Here is a 16542-nt window from a genome sequence, read left to right as displayed (position 1 = left end):
TAATATATATAAATTATATGTAATAAATAAATACAATACAATAAATATTTAAAGGTATATATATTTTCAAAATATCTGACCTGTCCAAATCTGCTTTGCCTTTTGAGTGGCTCAGACACTCCCCCAAAGCTCAGACTGCATCCCCAGTAAGGATGGAAACAGCTTTTACAATACAAAACTCTTTCAGAGTTATGGACATTGGGAAATACTCGTGGCATTATCAGGATTCTAATAGTAAAATAGAACAGATAGAGGGACTGTAATATAGGGAGTTGTTAACAAAGCTGTGGAAGAGCTGAGAGATGTACTACTGGTACTGTGGAGTAGTGCAGAGAGTAGCCATATAACAGAAAGTGCCACCACCAGCAAGTGGCACTTCCAGAGCCTGGGCCACTGGGCAGCAGCTGGACCCATTCTGGGGCTGTCTTTGAGAGATGGGATCATGAAAGGAAGGGTTCTTCCAGCGGCCCTGGAATCACTGGGGAGCTACAGCCCCTGAAGCAGACATCACGGAAGGGAAGTGAGAACACACTGGGTTCCCCCCTCTTGCTATCCTCCACTTTCCAGCGGCTCTTCCCTTAGGCAGGGAAGACTTGTAAATGTGGCTCCCAGCACTACAGCACAGTTTACCGAGAGATAAACAGATAACTTAAAATTGAAGCCCGCTTCCTTCCCCACATCATTTAATACGCTTCTGAGTGTTGTAAACTCTGTCCCACCCATAAAGACACAATATTTCCCAAGCTAAGCAAACTTGGAAATCTTTGCTGGCAGGGGGTGAGGGTTGAAGTGGAGGCCGAGGCAATAGAGGAGAAGTGGTCCACAGAACATATTTGAAAACTCTTGGCAGGTGGCTCTTCAGGCTCTTTTAGGCATTGGTGCTTTGAGAAGTTTAACTGTATGGGAAAATGGAGATGTGCCATGGTATTCTACACCTGCTATATATCAGAAGCTATGCAAAGTGCTTCTGCAAGTATCACTTTATCATCAGAGTGGCCTAAAAGGGGAATTCATGTCCCTGTAGGGATATAAACTATGATATCTTTATGTCTGAAATCCCCAAATCATGTCTTCCAGGTAGGGGGTCCTCTGTATCTGCTGTTGATATAGGTGGACAATACCAGGTTCTGCTACCAGTCTGGAAACTCAGTAACACATGAGTTACTGTACCGTATCAGACCTTGGGCCCAATCAATTATTTTGTCTTTGACAATAATGCAGATGGTTTATGGACTGTCATGTTTGTTCTCTAATAAATTTCTTAAATACTTTTAGGGTTGTACTGCAACTAATAATAGCTTCCACTTACTGAGTGCTCACGAGGTGAGAGGCACTGCTGTAACCATTCTACTTTTATTAATTCATTTAATCCTCACTGTAAACCTGTGGATTGGTTTTATTATTATTTTCATTTTCCAGATGAGGGAATAGAGGCAGAGAGCATTTATATAACTTGTCTAAATGCATGGAACTGGTGATGGTCGAGTGGGATTTCAGTCCTGTGTCCTAAGAATTATAAGACTTCTCACTATCCCAAGATGGCCCTTTATAGATTAATGGCTCATGATTTTATTTAATTCTTTATACAAGAAATTTCCTAATGAATAGTTATGATTATTTCTCTTGAAAAAAGAAAAAAATTACAATTGTACTAATTGTACACGTTGAGATGTCGAATAGGTTTGGGTTTTTAATACGCTCTTTTGAATAAAGAAATTAGATAATTTTTTTTTTGCTGGTTCATGTAATCAGGCCGTAAATATTTTTTCACATCTGGTGTTAATTAAATGAAATTTTCTTTAAGTGAGATAAAGCAGTTGAAACAATAATACTAGGGTTTTTGCTTCTCAGAATATGAAACCTGATAGGAAGGGACTGGTGAAGGTCTATTCTGATGGAGAGGAGCCAGGACTAAACACTGTGGTAATCCTGGGCCCTCGTTAAGTTATGGAACCACGAAAGTGCTCATCTTGTTTGCTCAGATTACATTTGAGGTCTGATTCAGTGTCTTTGTCTTCTCTTATGAAAAGCAAGCCACTAGTGATGTGAATCCAACACTGGACAAATCAGAGGCTAGTGGAGATCACAGCATAGACCCTAATACCAGCCACCTCCAGCATGAAGAATGCCAGTGCCAGGACAGTGAGCTTTTCCTGTCTTCTGGCCAGGGATGGATAATGAGAGCATTTTTTATTATTTTTATTGCCTGACTTCTCTATCCACCACAACCAATATATAGGTGGCTGTAGTCTGTGTGAGAGATGGTGGTAGCCTAGATTATGAAGGGGGCAGAGGAGATGGATTTGGATTCATTTTAATAATTGCTGGAGGAAGAACTAAGAAGTCGCGGTAATGGACTGGATGAAGAGGTTTGGAAGAGGGAAGAATCAAGGCTTCCACCCAGGTTTCTGGGTTGAGCAACTGTGTGTATGCTGCAAAAATTACTGAGGTGGGAAACACAAATAGAAAACAGGCTTTATTGCTGTTGTTGTTATTATTTTAGTGGGACTTAACGGTATTTGAGTTGTGTTTTGTGTACATTAAGTCTGAGTTCCCTATAAGCCCTTAGATGTCAATGGATAGTGATAGATAACTCCTGTGTGCAGAAGAGAGGCAGGGCTAATACAGATTCGGTCAACATCAGCATATGGATTTTTTAAAACTTTTTTTTTATTAGGGATTAAAATGTGCACAGAAGTAGAGACTAATACAATGGATCCCTGTGTGCTCTTAACCCAACTTCTACAACCATTAACTCCTGGCCAGTCTTGTTTCAACCGTCTCCATCCATTCCCTGTTCCCCCACTCCCCACCACCACTAACACTACTAGATTATTTCGAAGCAAACCCCGGATCACATATAATTTCCATCATTACTCAATATGGAATTTTGAAAGTTGAGAACTCTTCCTAAAAATGTAATCATAATGCCATTATCACAACTAAAACAACAGAAATTTCTAAACGTATCCCATATTGAGTCAGAGTTTCAATTTCCTTGCCTATTGATAAATTTGTTACCAGTCAAGGTCTGAGTAAGGTCCATACTTTATAATTAGGTGATTTTTCTCTTATGTTTCTTTCCTTTTCCTCTCCTTTTTGCCCCTTATAATTTATTTGTTGATAAATTAAATTTATAGTCTTACGGAGATTCTCACAATCTGTATTTTTCTGATTGCATCTCCAGGGTGTCATTTACCCCATTATCTTCTCTTTCCCTGTTGTTTCCTGTAAATTAGTAGTTGAATCTATAGGTTTTTACTAGACTTCGAATATTTACTTTTTCTTGGCCCAGAATATTTCACCCATGGTGGTCGATATTTCCATCAAGAGGCACAAAATGTCTGGTTGTCTTGCTTTTTCTGATATTAACAGTCACAGACGATCATGGTGTAGATCCATTATTTCATTTAATGTTGTAAAAAGCCTCTTCAGTTTGGTTTCTGGGTAATTTGGACACATTTCTTGCTTTATACCTGAAATCAACCATTTCTCTTAGGAACCCCGGTCCCTTTTAGTTGAAAATGATATTTAGAGAACACAGGCTGGGTACTCATTGTTATTGGGTTGGGCACTGTGGTTACAGCTAGGAGATACATCTCATGTTCATACTGATATTGTCCTTTTAAATTCAGAATTATTGGGTTTTTACTTTTAGATGGTAGCTACTCTTGTGAACATGGCATAACATACAGTCATTCAATCACTGTGTTGTACCCCTGAAACTAGTGTAACATTGTGTGTCAAGCATACTCAAAGAAAGAAAGGAGGAAAGAAAGAAAAAGAAAGAAAGAAAGAAAGAAAGATCGATCACCGGGCTTTTACTTAACCTCTCTTTCTTGCATAGTGATGATTTCTAATGTCATCAAAAAAAGATGATTAGCTTGTGGAAAGGCCCATAACCTGGGTCCTGTAAATATAGAGATTCAGGGGATAGAAAGACAAAAGACCTGGAGAAGCTGGCTGAACAGGCCAGCAGATGTGGTGCCCTGAAAGCAAGGGTAAGATCGTGTTAGGAGAAGGAGGAGACAATGACGTTGGATGATCCTGAGAACTTACATAATTTGATGTGAAACTGTGTGAATTTGTATTTAGCAAAAAAGAAGCTCCTGTTGCCGTTGAATGACAAGGGCAGAACCCCATCAGTTTGGCTCGATCGGTAGCTGGGAGATGAGAAAATGAAGAAAATGTGAAGAGATTTGTCCTGATTCTGAATGGTGGAAATAAAGTGGCCATTTATAAGCTGTTTTCCCTCGAGGAATATTTCTTAATTGATAAAATCTAGGTCTAAGGGAAATTTTCTTCTTAAATCTAAGAGAGAGGGAGAGAGAGAGAGGGAAAGAGAGTAAGCTATCCATGTTCACAAAATGTAAATGAATGGGGCATAAAGAGATTTCAATACAGGTTTCCTTTCACACTCCCTCATGGACTGAACGATTCAGTGTACGAAAATGTATTTATGCACAGCCCCTCTGACAAGTCTGTCCATAAAGCACGAGAATTTCCATCTTCGCTGCACAGTAGAGGTCTTTAGGAATCCTAAGTCACCGAGGTCCCAGCCCTCACATATCATTTCTTTACATCAGCTCTGGATTCCTCTTCCTTCCAGCTGATTAGTCCATCATTCAGACTGTAAGGAGATTCACAGGGTGAAGAAAAAAAAATATCCAAACTTGCTCTCATTTCCATGTGTTGTAATCGATTCACCTAAAGTAATTACCTAGGCTATATATTCTCAGCCTCACTGGCTTGGCCAGATGGTGTGTTCCTCTCCTCTACAGCCTGTTAGTTTATTTTAGCAAACCCTTGAGACTGCTTTAACATCCCATAAATGGAGTGGATGAAGGCCAGGTTCTTTCTAGGTTAATGATTTTGAGATCAGTATTTTTGAAACCTAAGCACTGTTTCAGCAAAGGAAAAAAAATCAACAGATGGGAGAGGGGGGTCACTCTCAGTGATTATGGTGGCAATAAAACAGCTTACATAAGGAAAAGAACAGACTGTGTGGCTGAGTTTCATCCTTCCCCATAGTTATGTGGTGATAGATACAAAAGCAAATCAGGCCCGCTTGTTGCTTCAGAGCCTTCGGGAGTGAAGATAAATGGTAAAAAGACAATAACTGTTCTCACGCTTTTCAGTACGGCAATGTGGTACCCCTTGCTAAGAGTTCTTTTTTCCAGAATGGCAACACAGGCCTCTGAGATGAAGGGGCCTATGGTATTGATTACCTTTTATTTTACAGCATACAATCTGTAGCAAGTGGTTTTACCCTTTTTTAAAGCATAGCAATCTTTTGAACCGAAAGAAGGCTCCCTTTCAGTGGACCCAGGGTAACTACTCAAATTCAGCATATCATTTCTCTGGGGGCAAAATTCTTTTTAATAACTATGATTAAAAAGAGTTTACCTAAAAACAGTACTTGAGAAGACATGGGTGTTTTCCTCACAAAGAAATTCCAGAAAGGGAATGAGGGTGGGTTTTAAAGAAAGGAAAATATGAAAGATTAATCGTGCACTTGACACCATAGTTCTTTTCTCTGCACAGGTGCAGGGACAATAAAGAGCCCACTCTGGTTTCAGGTTTTCTCTCTCTCTTTTATCTTGATTATTGCTATCACCAGAGGGCTTCATCTTTCAAGCAGCATGTACAACAAAGATCAAATTAAAGCACCTTAGGCGGAAGTGAGGTGGAGGATGGGTAAAGGAGGTGGAGCTGAGCATGGTTAAGGATCCCTAATAGCTATAGTTTTGTTGGGGCGGGGGGAATCTCTTTCTTTCTAGCCTTATATCTATTTTTGAACCCAAAATCTGTGCTCCTAAATCATCTACAGTTGCTGATTCACATGTAACTGGTCTGAAAGCAGTATTAGTTGGAAGAGACCAGAAATATAGATTAAATGTCATGAAGGATGGCCTTCAAAAATTGCAAGACGTAATTGTAAATGCCTTTCTTAGGGACTAAAATCTTGAGGCTGGTGTAGACTGGAAGCTAAGCTGGTTCTCAGAAATTGTGGACCTCAAAGATGGCTGGCAATTCCAGTTTTACTTCTACCCTACGGTAGACGGAAACAGTATAGGGAGAGTGGACTGTACCATTCTTAAACATGAGGTCATGGATACAAACTGCCATTTCTTGACTGATAAATTTCTAATTACCTATACAAGCTGCACATTCAAGCAATGTGATTTTGCTCAAAAGATGCCATAAATTTGGAAATGCCTGTGTTGTACAGATTAGGCTGTAGCTCTGAGTTGATCAACATTTTTTAGAAATGATCTTCTCTATTTGGAAAATATGCCTTCCTGATTTCCATTTATTTATTTAAGTATTTAAACCTAAAAAGCACTTAGTTCTCCTTTGCCAAAAATGGTTCAGATCCTGACATAATCAAAATTGCTTGTGCTGATGAAAGTGACTAATGGATCTGGGAAGAATAAGGAGATAATACTTTACACTTTATTTTATTTTGAAATGTTTCTTTTATAAAACTTGGAGAAGGGGAAGCCCCCTTTGTCCTTTGTCTCTCAAAGAACGCATGTCGCAACACCGAGCTATCCACCCTATGAAAATGAAAACCTTTCCAGATTAATGATGAGCTGAAAGCATCCAAGTTGAGTCCGTGGGCAACAGCCAATATTCTGGGTGTCCTCCTGTCTGTGTCAGTGTAACTTCAAAATATACTGTTTCAAACACATTGCCTTTCAGTGTTTTTCCAATTGTCCTGAGGAAAACAGTCATAAAGCCTCCTTTAAGTGTACGTCAGTCAGTCTTTTATGCATCATCATAGGAACAAAACATGGCCAGATTTTGTATTTAAGTCCGTTTCTGTCATTTGAAAAAAAAAAAAAATCAGAACAAAAAGTTCTGCCTTTGCTTTCTGAACTGAGTTTGGGAACACTTTCATCTGCCATTTGCAAAGAAGCTCTCCATCTTTCCTGTGGAGTCACTGTCTGAACACGGTCCTCGCATTTGGGGGATCCCATCTGTTTACATTAGTGATGAGCAGGCAAGGCAGGAAATGGGGGGAAGAATCAGAGGTGGAAAACAAGAGTCTTGAAAATGTTTGAGAAATACTCTGAAAACATACACCTACATACACATATTGTAGCGATTTTCTGGAAACAATGGAAATCCCTCCTCTTCTTGAGAACCCTCCCTTCCTCTCTCTGCTCTCCAAACACCATCCAAAAACCAGTGTTTTAACAGCAGCGATCTTTCCGGAATGAAACAAAACATGTTCCAGAGGCAGCATGGGGGCCATATGTGCGTGTAATGTAGTAGGAAAATAGAGGCCTTTTTAATTAGACCCTAAAACTGCTTTTTTAACACTATTTTTCGGAGGTAGAGAATTGTATGGTTCTCTGTCATATAGATTCATGCTATAACATCAAGCTTTCTTTTTAATTAATACACAAATAAAGGATACATAATGGGTTGCCCAGAGATGGCACATTTATCCTCACTAATGAGGGTACAGTGTGAGGATGCTCACTTCTTGCCTAAGGCTATGCTGTTTTTGGTTCTTCATCCTGTAATTGCAGAATGAAATAGTTTACACTGGCTTTTGTGATTGGGAAATGGAGAAACACATTTTAGGAGGTTAAAAAATCCACTTGAATATGGCATAGTTATAATTTCCTGTTCACGTCAAGCCTTTTAACATTTTCTGGATGCACGCTTTCTGTCTGCCAGTGTCCACCCCCAGCCCCACCCCTAATTCCCCCGAAGAAGACTCTTTGATTGAGAAGGATTAAATAGTAAGAGTTTAAGCCACTGGGATTGACCAGTGAGAAACACTGACCCAGCCCGAAAAAGAGATGAGAAAAAGTGAGTGGTGATGGCAAATAAATGTTTGGATGGCAAAATCTACCTCATCAGGCCTGGAGCCATAGACTTAAAGGGAGGCCCGTGTGAGAGTTTCTCTCTGAGGCCCTCTGTTAGATATAAAAATGAGCAAAAACAAAACTCCGCCATCAGGCGCTGCGCCATCAAGCAAATGAGATGGGATGGGTATAAATAACTGAAATATAAGGTAGACCAAGTTTAGCCAAGAGAATGTCAAAAACTTCCTGGAGGAGGTGGAAAATCAAACTGGTAGCAAGGTTTAGCAAGACATTGGTTTCAAAATTGGGCTCCTTGCATTCAATTTATTATGAGGTTTGTTTTTTTTTAACATCTTTTCCTTGTTCCCTGTGTTTGTGTACATACTGCAGTGCAGCCCAGGGAAGGAAGTGCTCAGTGAGAGGCAGGGAGGGAGAAACTCAGAGCTGGGAAGGTCAGTGACAAACCAACAGTGGAAAATGGAAGCTTAATGCAGAGATCTAGCGGTTCACTCCATGAACCTTAGTGTAGGGGTGTCCTAGAGTCCTGTCATTCTGCACATGCAAAGAAATTTCACAGTCGGAACCAAAATAAATCATACAGAACGTCTGTTCACTATTGATATGAAAAATATTAAATTTTCCTCCTTCTGGCTGGAAAGATCTATGATGTAAGTTTATTGACATGAAATTATAAATTCTAATAACAAAGGAGTTAATATGACTAGCAACTTACTTGCATTTGTAGTAATATAAACTGTTGTTTTTTGTTTGTTTTAAAGATTTCATTTATTTATTTATTTGGGAGAGAGAGAAAGCACAAGGAGGGGGAGAGGGAGAAGCAGACTCCCCACTGAGGAGGGAGCCCAATGCAGGACTTGATCCCAGGACCCGGGGATCATGACCTGAGCTGAGGGCAGGCACTTCACTGACTGAGTCACCCAGGCGCCCTGTTTTGTTTTTTTAAATGGTGATAACAGATGTGGGTTACATAGAAGACAATTCCTATGAAGACACTGGATTGAACTGAATTTGTACAATATCTAGCTGATACCTATAAACACAAAGTACTGACAAGAAGACTTTATTAGAAGGGAAGAAACCTGTGGTCCAGTTCTAGTTCTGCCCATTACAGACACCATGTCCTTTGAGAAAGTACCCAAACTTTAATCTGAAAAAATGAGCCTGACATTTATTCTTCCTTTTTTACAGCAATTTTTTGAGGGTTAATAGAGATACTTTATGTGGAGGTGCCTTAAACATTTGCACATTAATATTCAATTAAATAGAATTTTGTGAATAGATGCTTTGAAATGTTAAATTTGAAATGTTAAATTAATAACAAGCTGCAGTAAGCCTCTTACAACTCAGCAGTCTAATCCCTTTACAAAGTAAAAGACCTGATGTTCAAGAATTTCAAGTTAGCAATGTTTCCACTTACCTTGGTTTCTTGCTGGAGTTACTTCATTGGCATAACTATTTCATCCAAAAGAATCAATGGGGGTGTCCCATTTACAATTGCACCCAAAACTATAAGATACCTAGGAATAAATCTAACCAAAGAGGCAAAGGGTCTGTACTCAGAAAACTATAAAATACTCATGAAAGAAATGGAGGAAGACACAAAGAAATGGAAAAACGTTCCATGCTCGTGGATTGGAAGAGCAAATATTGTGAAGATGTCAAAGCTACCTAGAACAATCTACACATTCAGTGCTATCCCCATCAAAATACCATCCACTTTTTTCAAAGAAATGGAACAAATAATCCTAAAATTTGTATGGAACCAGAAAAGACCCCGAATAGCCAGAGGAATGTTGAAAAAGAAAAGCAAAGCTGGTGGCATCACAACTCCGGACTTTCAACTCTATTACAAAGCTGTCATCATCAAGACAGTATGGTACTGGCACAAAAACAGACACATAGATCCATGGAACAGAATGGAGAGCCCAGAAATGGACCTTCAAACATATGGTCAACTAATCTTTGACAAAGTGGGAAAGAATGTCCAGTGGAAAAAAGACAGTCTCTTCAACAAATGGTGTTGGGAAAATTGGACAGCCACATGCAGAAGAATGAAACTGGACCATTTCCTTACACCACACACAAAAATAGACTCCAAATGGTTGAAAGACCTAAATGTGAGACAGAAGTCCATCAAAATCCTAAAGGAGAACACAGGCAGCAACCTCTTCGACCTCAGCCGCAGCAACTTCTTCCTAGAAACATTGCCAAAGGCAAGGGAAGCAAGGGCAAAAATGAACTATTGGGATTTCATCAAGATAAAATTTCATCTTTTGCACAGCAAAAGAAACAGTCCACAAAACCAAAAGACAACTGACAGAATGGGAGAAGATATTTGCAAATGACATATCAGATAAAGGGCTAGTATCCAAAATCTACAAAGAACTTATCAAACTCAACACCCAAAGAACAAATAATCCAATCAAGAAATGGGCAGAAGACATGAACAGACTTTTTTCCAAAGAAGACATCCAAATGGCCAACAGACCCATGAAAAAGTGCTCAACATCACTCCGCATCAGGGAAATCCAAATCAAAACCTTAATGAGATACTACCTCACACCAGTCAGAATGGCTAAAATTAACAAGTCAGGAAACGACAGATGTTGGCGGGGATGTGGAGAAAGGGGAACCCTCCTCCACTGTTGGTGGGAATGCAAGCTGCTGCAACCACTCTGGAAAACAGTATGGAGGTTCCTCAAACAGTTGAAAATAGAGCTACCCTATGACCCAGCAATTGCACTACTGGGTATTTACCCCAAAGATACAAATGTAGGGATCCGAAGGGGTACATGCACCCTGATGTTTATAGCAGCAATGTCCACAATAGCCAAACCTGTGGAAAGAGCCAAGATGTCCATCGACGGATGAATGGATAAAGAAGATGTGATACACACACACACACACACACACACACACACACACACACACACACACACACACACAATGGAATATTATGCAGCCATCAGAAGGAATGAGCTCTTGCCATTTGCAACCACATGGATGGAACTGGAGGGTGTTATACTGAGTGAAATAAGTCAATCAGAGAAAGACATGTACCATATGACCTCACTGATATGAGGAATTCTTAATCTCAGGAAACAAACTGAGGGTTGCTGGAGTGGGGGTGGGGTGGGAGGGATGGGGTGGCTGGGTGATAGACATTGGGGAGGGTATGTGCTATGGTGAGCGCTGTGAATTGTGCAAGACTGTTGAATCACAGACCTGTACCTCTGAAACAAATAATGCAGTATATGTTAAGAAAAAAAGAAGAAGAAGATAGCAGGAGGGGAAGAATGAAGGAGGGGAAATTGGAGGGGGAGATGAACCATGAGAGATGATGGACTCTGGATAACAAACTGAGGGTTCTAGAGGGGTGGGGGGTGGGGGGATGGGTTAACCTGGTGATGGGTATTAAAGAGGGCACGTTCTGCGTGGAGCACTGCGTGTTATATGCAAATAATGAATCATGGAACACTACATCAAAAACTAATGATGTAATGTATGGTGATTAACATAACAATAAAAAACTTAAAGAAAAAAAGAAAGGCACACCCACATACAAAGCAAAAAAAAAAAAAATCAATTGGGGTTTCCAACAAAGTCACCTATATTGAGACCATATAAGTTAAGCCTCCTTAGGTAAACATGATCGGTTGAAAACATCTTTGGAATTAAACTATTTCAAATAGACATATGGACCAAATAGAATCAAATGTAGTTGATCATTTGATTCTCAAAATCCTTAGGTACTATGGACCATTCATGGTCATTGCTAATCACCTTGCATCATGAACACATTAGTCTAGACACTTCAGTCTCTACCTAGTTTATCTCTTTTCTGATCAGCATCATTTTATTTTAGAAATGAATTTCCAGAGGTTCTTTCTAGAGGTTGGGCAATAGAACATTTGCTTATTTTGAATTAATACAAACATTCTCTGAATGAAAAAAAAGCTCAGATTATGTATTCAGTTTTACTAAATTTACTTTAGTTAATCTGCTCTTGAAAAGCAATTAAATTGCTCTATAAAAATTTCATTTCGAGGGGCGCCTGGGTGGCTCAGTCGTTAAGCGTCTGCCTTCGGCTCAGGTCATGATCCCAGGGTCCTGGGATCGAGCCCCGCATCGGGCTCCCTGCTCGGCGGGAAGCCTGCTTCTCCCTCCCCCACTCCCCCTGCTTGTGTTCCTGCTCTCGTTGTGTCTCTCTCTGTCAAATAAATAAATAAAATCTTTAAAAAAAAAAAATTCATTTCGATGCTTGTTTGCATTTAAGTTTCTTACAAATTGTGTAATTCAGGGATTGTAGGTCAGAATCTTGCTCAAAGAATTTGTATCTTCTTGTTGCTAAATAGATGGAATTAAAATATATATAGGCTCTATTTCAGTAGTGTGTGAGTTCAGTTATTCTTAGCAAATCTTTTTTTTTTTTTTTACTACTTTTCTTTCAAAAAAGTCCCATGTTAAGGAAATACTTTCAAGGTTTATTTAGGTGCCTTATTACAAAAAAAGATGTGGTGCAGGAGAGGGAAATTACTGGAAAAGAATCTCACAAAATCAAAGGTAGAGAAAACAACTAGGCTTCAGAGAAACCAAAGCATGAACAGGAGAGTCAGTAGGAGCTCAGGATGCACTCTGGATCTCATGCTGGGCTTGCATGGGCTTGTATCTTCACTCCCCCCCAACCCCATATAAATTATTTTATTGACATATAAAAGTCATAAGTGTACAGTTCAATAAGTTTTCACAAAATGAACTCACCAGTGAAATCATCATCCAGACTAGTAAATAGGATCGTACCCACAGTGCTGTCCTCTCCAAAGGTGAACTTTGATCATAAATTATTTCTGCCTGATTATGAGTGTCCTAAAAATGGAACTATGTTATATGGAGTCTTTTATTCTTGACCTCTGTCACCCAATATTGTATTTGTGGGAGTCATCCTTAATGTTATGCTTAGTTTCATTTGTTTTCATTGCTACATGGTATTCTTTTGTACAAATATGCACACTATCTTTTCTACTGTGGTTGGAAATTTGGTTTTTCATTTTTCCCTATTAAAAAAAACTGATCCTGTACACAATCTTTAACTTGTCTCTAGTGCACATATTTGTGCATTTCTGTTTGATATATACTTTGGAGTAGAAATCCTTGATCGTAAGTTATGTGCATATTCCACTTTAGTAGATCCTGCTAGACAAATTTACAAGGTAGGTCTACAAACAGTGTATGGCTTTTCTGCTTGCTCCACATTCTCCCAGCAAGAGAAACGCAAATTAAAACCACAATAACATGTTACTATACTATAAAATTATATTGTATTATATTGTATTGTATATTGTATATTAAGTATAGCGTTTCTCAGGTCCAAAATTTTCACTTAATTTCTTTGAGACAGATTCCCTTTCTCAGAGGAAGGTCTCCATCTTGTCATCTACTTTTTGAATCATTATTTTTTGGACTTTAAAATAACTTATCTTAGTTATAAATATAAATATATAAATATTTACATAATATAGATAAATATACAAATAACTATGTTATTTTATTTTAAAGATTTTATTTATTTATTTGACAGAACAAGCAGGGGGAGCGGCAGGCAGAGGGAGAGGGAGAAGCAGGCCCCTCATGGGGCAGGGAGCTGGATGTGGGGCTTGATCCCAGGACCCTAGGATCATGACCTGAGCCGAAGGCAGATGCTTAACTGACTGAGCCACCCAGGCACCCCTGTAAGTTATTTTAAAGTCCCTGTGAGATATGAGATAACCCAAATGTCTAGGTAATCTATGTTTCTATTATCTGGTTTTTCTCTTGGTCCTATCTCTTGACATGCCTTGTAACTTTTGATTGAAGACTGGAATTTTTAAGAAAAATTGAGAGGGTTTGAAAACAAATATGGCCTTCCTCCAAGAGAAGATTTTCTTTAGCTTCTTGCAGAATGTTAGAATGGAGTAGGTCAGCTTTATCCAATTTTACCCTGAATTGGTTTGGGACTGCATTTTACCTTTATTAAAGGATTGATCCATCTAGTTGTTCGGATGTCCCAACTGAAGGCTGAGCTGTTTACTAGGATCCTTTGACTTTGGTAGGCTCTTAGCTCCAATTTTTATCTCTCAGCACAATGAGACTACTGGTAACCAAGGTTTTCAGCCTCTTGGCAACTGTTTTCTGCTTGGTCCCCCAAGGTCTCAGTCTGTTTGATTTATAAATGACAAATGCTTCTGGGGAAAGCAGCTTAGAATGTCAGGTTTACTTCTCTGAGCTTCCCCTCTCTTCAAAATATTGGCCCTTCAACCTTGAGCTGCCTTGCGAGTCCTGCACATCTACATTTTGCTTCCCAGTTCCATGAGACACTGAACAGCTATATTCAGCTACCATACCTTTTTAGTCAATTCCTTCTGCTTGATTTAGTAGTGTGTCAGGCAACACTGCTTATGAATCAGCAAAAGGATTGAGGCAAAAGCAGTATGGAATGGCATGCTTACCACAATGAGTCTCTTTTCTCCCAGAGATGGTGACCCATTAAGCACTGGCTATTTTAATAGCTTAGTAATATTTCAAACAGATTACTATTGTGTTTTGTCCAGTTTTAGCAATTGTTTTTATTATAAGGATTGATGTGCTACAAATCAATTCACCACCACTAGGAGTATCAGAATTCCTGTCTTTCATGATCTCTTCCAGTATATATAAACATTTTCTCCTTTTTCTCAGTTTTGGCTGAAAATGACTTCTCTGGAGCTTCATGACTTCCAAGTTCAAGACTCAACATTGAAGTAACTTTTGTGTGTCAGTTGCAAATTTTCAAGACGAAATTTAGTTGCTTGCGTGTTATCACTGACACTGGGGTGTATCATTTAGCCTATTACCTAAATTACAGGGAATTTGGAAAAAATATGCTCTAAAAAGTGGTAGTGGGACTTGAGGAAACAGAGAATAATACAACTTAAAAGAAGCAGAATCAGAGAAGAAAGGCAAACAGACATAAGAGACATTTGGCTTCAAGTTGTATAGTCCAAGGGCCTATTTTTTGAGGGTTTCTTTTTTTTTCCTTTGTTTTTTTTTTTTTTTTACAGTAAAGAGCTACCATGGTATCTTTCCAGATTACAATAGTCAAAAAATATATGTGTGTGTGCTTAATCTAGTTTTAATTGTACTTCTGTGACTCATTCAAAACATCCTGACTAATGCATAATTACTCCACCTCTAGGTCAATGAAATTATCTGACACACTACAGAGTAAGGAAATAATAAGTAGACAATTTTGAATTTTTCTCACACTTATATTGCTCAGTTCTCTTGGTCCTCTTCATTAGGTCCTTGATCTTATCACACAGCTGTGTGGTAGTTTGTAGTGTTTTCATTTCCTTTGCATTTCTAATTGCTAAACATTTACCTTAAGCAACGAGGCTCTCTCAGATGGCCTTCTAGTATTTTCTGAACAGTGTTGGCTTTCTGCCATGTCCATGTCACTCTGCCCATGCAGTTCTATGTTAGTTTGTAATCTGTGCACTCTGTACCTTAGTTCCCTAATATGCGTCCTGTGTTCATGTAGGAAAAGGTAGGGCCTTTTAAATCCTGTTTGGCTAAAAATGTCCCTTCTTATGTGGCTCCATTTAGAAAACAGAGAGCTCTTCATTGAAAATAGAGGATCTATATAACACTGTGATACATTTCAACCCTGAAGAAGCTCAAAATATGTTTCTTATTAATTACATACTTTCTTTATTGGATATTTCCATACTGACTTAAATCCTTTTTTGAAATAGACCATTCTAAAAGGATAGTAAGTCACTTATAACTCTTATGGAATACCTTTGTTTATTCACTGAACAAATATTTATTGGATAAATCTTAAGTATCAGCCTTACTGGAAGCACTGATGATAGAGCAATGAAAACAAAAGACAAGGTTCCTGCCCTCAGAAAGTTTACATCCTCGTGGTGGAAAATAAAAAGCAATGACAATAAGTAAGCAAATACATTTGAATAATGATTTCAAAAAATAAAATGTGTGAAGAAAATAGCATGATATAAAAGAAAGTATGGAGAAATACAAGATATGGTGGGAAAGGAAGACTGGTTTGAGAAGGTGGCATTTGATCAGATACTCAAAGGATTAGGCGTTACCCTTGCAAAGATCTGAAAATGACCCAGGTAGAATCAGAAGGTAAAAGCAAGAGCAAAAAAGCAATATCCTTATGCTAACAAGCCTGCAGTCATTCCTTTCTTTTGACACATATACCTTTGAATAGTGTCCTGTCCAAATGAATAGTGCTAACTTGTGTAAGAAACACAACAATTCAGAAATAATGGTATGTGACTTAGGAAGCCAGGTCATCAAAGATACTAAGGCTTCCATCTTGCTCCCCTGGAACACTCATTCTTGGGGAACCAGTTGCCATATTGTGAGGACACTCATGCAAACATGGGTAGGAACATGTGGTGAGAAACAAATGCATTCTGCTAAGAGCCAGTTAGTACGAGAGGCCCTCTGCCATCAGCCATGTGAATTAGCTATAGAGGAAATGAATCATCTGCCACCAGCTAAACTTCCAAATGATTGGCAGCCCAGACCAACTTCTTGACAGCAACTTCATGAAAGACCTCAAGCCAGAACTTACCAGCTAAGCCATTCCCAAACTCATGAGCCACAAAAAAAAAAAAAAAAAGAGAGACAGAGAGAGAGAGAGAGAGGA

The sequence above is a fragment of the Eumetopias jubatus genome, unplaced genomic scaffold (assembly GCF_037043125.1).
Source record: "Eumetopias jubatus isolate StellerSeaLion01/CBP00866 unplaced genomic scaffold, mEumJub1_p1.0 scaffold_5, whole genome shotgun sequence".
In the NCBI taxonomy this organism is placed as follows: Eukaryota; Metazoa; Chordata; class Mammalia; order Carnivora; family Otariidae; genus Eumetopias; species Eumetopias jubatus.
The sequence above is the reverse complement of the archived record's forward strand: the minus strand, read 5'-3'. Positions refer to the sequence as shown.